General features: G+C 36.1%; 1 pseudogene; it reads right to left on the bottom strand.

Annotated features, from left to right (window-relative positions):
- Nucleotides 1-2,686: 2,686 nt before the first annotated feature.
- Nucleotides 2,687-4,217, bottom strand: LOC139888011 (uncharacterized; annotated as a pseudogene).
- Between the last annotated feature and the right edge of the window lie 1,364 nt (nt 4,218-5,581).

Consider the following 5,581-nt stretch of genomic DNA (forward strand, 5'->3'; position numbering starts at 1 on the left):
GCATATGGGTGTGCGGCGCGCGCTAAAGCGTAAAACAAATTCAGAAGTTGACAACTGAACAGATCACCAGCAACAGGCCATTTGTGCAGCGCGCAGGCCAAAGTGCGGCGCGCTTTAAAGCTGGAAAATAGATTCAGCCCATTTTAAACATGACATACCATTTTCAATCCAATCCAAGTTTAACTATTTCAAACAATACGCAAACGGGTTTTATACGACAAAAGAGTATTCGACCCTCGGTTCTCCAACGACCCATGAATACAAGACGTGACTAATTCGACCCAATTACACATTTAGATGAGTTAGGACTCTATAACCCAACCTGATACCAAGAGCATAATCCAGGGGACCACCAAATCCCCAATCCACGTCTAATATCCAAAAGCTATCCCATCGAGCCCAAGCGCTCCTACGCATCTAGTCTAACAACTAGCTAGCCTCATAATCACAATACCTATAAAAAGGTAAAAAACGAGAGGGGTAAGCATAAAGCTTAGTGAATGCAATAATTATACATATACATATATAATCTACTTACTTGCATACGCTTACACAAATACCGCATACGAGCTAGCAATTCAACAACCATGCAATCACAATGCAAAACTAAATATCCGCAATTCACAATAAGCTAGTATCGCCAATAGCATATAGTTCACAATTTAATATTCTAAATAAAAAAAATCACACAACCATGGTTAACCATAAGTACAAGGGAATGGTATTCGCTAATGACCATCGGTGTTCACAACAACCATTAGTGTACAACGACATATATCACTAGACCCTGGGTGGTATCGAATGCCCGAACTTTAAACCCACCCGTCACGTGAAATGTGGTAGCGAACGCCCGAACTTTAAACCCACACTTCACGCCCACGCCCACGCACATATATGATATGGTATCGAACGCCCGAACTTTAAACCCTCATCCCATGCCAACACGATGTGGTATCGCACGCCCGAACTTTAATCCCACATCGCATCCCACACAAATAAATACATTATATACATACACGTATAATTATCCCACTCACCTTAGGATGCCCGCACAAGCCATGCATAACATGATCTCCGTCCTCAAATCCGAGCAAAGACCACCTATATTACACATAGGCACAATATACACATAAATATACATTCTCTAAAAGAGAATCCGGCACAATCATCCCCTAGCCGAGGGACCACACCTTGCTCGCCAAAACCCGCCCATTTAACACCTAATGGACACAAACCAATTACCACTTCGGGTGGTAATTCAAATCCACTCAACAAAGTACAATTTAACCCAAATTATACTTGACACCAATTAGACCAACCTAGGTCTTAACACTAAATTACTACTTAGGTAGTAATTATTTCAAACGTCATTTACACTAAAACCCCAACACCTGCAATATTGACCCCAAATGCGTTTGACCACTTATGTTAAAACATCACTTTGACTCAAAATCACTTCTCATGAGCGATTATTTCCACAACCGCCATTTAACATTTAACGCAAGTGTTTAAACATCCATTTGACAAAAACTAGTGTCATTACCAAATTCGGCCCATTCAAAATCAACCCATTTTGACACAATTCATAAAAACACCCATAATCACTGATTATATTTCCAAAACACTAATTAACACCTAAACCAAGCATTTACATACTTGATTCACCAAAACTTGACTCAAAATCCAATTTGACAACCATTTAAGGTCTACACCCATTTTGACCAACACTTGTTCTTATTTCTTAAGAACACCAAAATCACTAACAAACTTACAATCTAGGGATTTAACACTCAAACCATGACAAATACTTTCAAATTCGTCATCAAACCCTAAACCCACAATAATTGGGTTCACTTACAATAACAATACTCAAAACCCCCAAATTTCACAAGAAATGAGGTTTATAACCCTAACTAGCACAAACCCTAACCCCAAATCAAAATCAAAGTAATTAAATCGAATCTAGGGTTTAACTTAACTCAAAATCGAGCTAGTAACAAGAAACACCAAGGAGAACCAAAACTCGCTTCTAATTTGGGCAAAAATCACCATCTTCATCACCAACACAAGCTTCCTCTCTCAAGAAACTCATCTCTCTCTCTCTCTCTCTCTCTCTCTCTCTCCCTCCCTCTCTCTCTCTAGGGTTTGGTTGGTGGAAAAGAGGATAAGAATGAGGTTGGGATCAGTTTTGGGGTATAAAACCCGACCTTAAAGTGAAAAGACCAAAACACCCTCTTAAAACCCTTAAAATAACGAGACTAGCTGTCAGCTCATTTTGCGCGCCGCGCACTATAACTGAAAAGGAAATCAGCCAACTTTTCTGATTCTGAAGTTCAGGGACTGAAGTTGACTGATTCTGATTCTGATGTAAATTTTAAAAATGCATTAGTATAAGTAGACTTTTAGTAGCAGTTTCTGATGCACACATTTACTGACACTTTCAGGAACATTTTCTGACGCACAAAATTCGGGATCTTACACATTTCTTGTAGCAATGGTGGTTCTGGAATAAAAGAAAGTAGGTAAGCACTTCCTTTGCAATGTTGTTTCTATTTTATGTGCAGGTCTGTGAAGTTCAAGAGTTTTAGGACTAAAGCGTAAAATGGGGATTATAAGAAAATATATGAATATACATTGAGTAAAACACATGGAGTAGATCAAACTCTACAGGCTTACACTACACCTTTATATATATGCTTCAAACTACCTGACATTTGATAAATAAACTTCAAATCTGACCTTCTAATTCAAAATTGATGTACATCATTGAGTCGGTCACCATCAAGATCATCAAAATCACTCAACAGATTTGTCAAATTAAAATCTGATCCTAAACAATCTAAATTAGGCAAATCAAAGTCAAAAGCAGCATCGTCCTCAGAAGGAGATCCTGAATTCTCATCAGAAGATGTCAACATCTCTAAATTAACCGACTCCATTCCAGAACCACCATCAAAGTCCAACCTCCTTCCTTTAACATGATCCCTAGTTATGAATCTATTGGTGTCTGTCGTTGTTTTCATAGGTGATGAAATGCAATGATTACTTTCAAGTGAATAATAGTAGGACACTTGCTTTGTAGGACTAACTTGAATAGTCTCCGATGTGGCGATGACAGTACGGTTAGTAGAAGTAAAGTTTTGAGGTGGAGTCTGATGATCAAGTGAAGGCGAGGGTGTTTCAGGACCAGGATTGAACAAACATTTGGCCACACTTGAAGAAGAAGATCCTAAAACTGGTGTAATTTGTAATGGCGTTTGTTGATTATTATTTGATGATGTGGTTGGTAGGACTGTGATTGGTCTAGGGTTTGTAACAGATGGATTGGTTGATGGTTGAGAACGAGTTCGCTTTGAACCTATCGGATTAGCACCAGACGAATTCTTCTTTCTCTTCAAACACGATTGGCTTCTTGTAATCGGTGTCGTCAGTTCGGATGATAAAGACATTGAACAACGCGATGTAGACGTTACAGCAGGGGCGTTGTTGTACACTGCAAAATTTGCTGAAACACAAATAAACAGCAGTTAATCAGTGTACAATTAATACAGTATACATTTAAACAAACACTTGGGGGCATTCTATTCAAATTAAGCTAGTGATAAATAAAATAAATAAATGAGTCGTAATAATAAAGATAATGAATATGCTACCTGAAGCAGCAGCAGATGGAGGTATAGAATTATTAATATTAATAATATAATTAGGTTGATTAAGATTGTAGGTATTCATCACATCTTGCATTCCTGTTAATAGTTTTTGAACGCGAACTTGTCCTGATCCAAATGGTTTTTTCCCTGAGTAAAAAAAACTTTCTGCTCCTTCAAACAGATATATTCATCCAACATATCCCCCAAACTCAACAAACTCTTGGGTGCCTGAATGATTTAATTAATATTCATTAATTCATTTCAGTTCAGTTCATCTCAGATAAAAGAAATTAAATAAATAAATAAATAAATAGATACCTTGTGAACGGGTAATTTGGAGAGGAGATTGGAAACTTCGTTACGAAAAGAGGATTGAGTGGTGAGAAAGTTATTGTCGGAGAGATATCGATCAACGATGTAAGCCACTTGAATCGCTGTTACCTTTCCTTTTCCATTTTTGGTGATGTTTTTCTCAGATGATGATGATGATGATGATGATGATGATGATGATGATGATGATGATGATGATTTTGTTAATTTGGAGTTTTGTTTCTTCTCTCCACCCATCTCTTCCTTTTGTATCCACCAATTTGTAAATTAAAACTTGTATGTATATGTATAATCTTCATATCTGTATATGTGTATATGTATTGAAGCAGAGGTATAATGTGGGGAGGTAAAGGGGGGCGGGAGTAATTTAAAAGTCTTATTTTATTTTGGGGGAGGACTAATTTAATTTGGGAGAGGGAAATGTGTTTTAACCCGCTAAAAACTTGTTTTGGTTGAGGGTTGTTTTGGGTTGGTATTCGGTAACAAGGGTCACGCTTATTTTTTTAGTTTCAAAGTAAAAAAAGGTGTATTTAATTTATTGTTATTTTCCAATACATTTGGTTATATTGGTTTCATAAAATACTATGGAATAACAAAATGGCATATTCAGATCCCTGTAGATTAGATAAAAGTTAGAAAGCAAAAAATATTTTAGTTGAATTAAGAAATTACATATCCGAAATCCCTCCAAGTTTATTAATTTGTATTTGTACATCATCCATATTTAAAAATTGCCACTGAAACTATACATTGATCGATATACGTCAAATTCGCATAAAAACTCATCGGGAAATATGGATACACATGTTTTTTAATCGAAACTATCTCTACTCTTTAAGTTTTTTCCAAATATAAAAGTAGTTACATTGTTTACATTTTTACGATGATTTTTTGGCCACATTTGTTATGTATAAAACAAAATACTGCAATTTTGGGTGGACTACACCACCATTTTTAAATACGAGTTATCTATAAACACAAAATAATATACTTGGGCGATCAGGGGCCGAGCTAGGATTTTAAAGGGTTGGTGTCATAAACTAACTCTAAAATTCATGGAGTATAAATAGTTAGAACAAAACTGTCTCTTTAAGGCCTACTTTTTTTGTCGAAAACATATTGTTGGAGCATTATAGTCCCTAAGTTCATTATGATCATGTTTAAATGCTTTAAAGTTTAACTTTCACTGTTGGAATGCAACCGCACGGTTGCAGGTATGCAACCGTACGGATAGACAACGTAACCACACGGTTGCAAGGTGCAACCGCACGGTTGCACGTGCTGTGTGTATATAATGTAGTGACCCGAACTTTTCCATGTTTATATATATATTAAATGAAATTGTTATTTACATGATTAAGTGTTTCCAACATGTTAAGCAATCAAACTTGTTAAGACTTGATTAATTGAAATAGGTTTCATATAGACAATTGACCACCCAAGTTGACCGGTGATTCACGAACGTTAAAACTTGTAAAAACTATACGATGACATATATATATGGTTATATATATAGTTAACATGATTTTATTATAAGTATGTATCTCATTAGGTATTTTAACAATGAGTTATATACATAAAAATGAGACTATTAATTTAAG

This window comes from Rutidosis leptorrhynchoides, chromosome 2, assembly GCF_046630445.1.
Source record: "Rutidosis leptorrhynchoides isolate AG116_Rl617_1_P2 chromosome 2, CSIRO_AGI_Rlap_v1, whole genome shotgun sequence".
NCBI classification, from domain to species: Eukaryota; Viridiplantae; Streptophyta; class Magnoliopsida; order Asterales; family Asteraceae; genus Rutidosis; species Rutidosis leptorrhynchoides.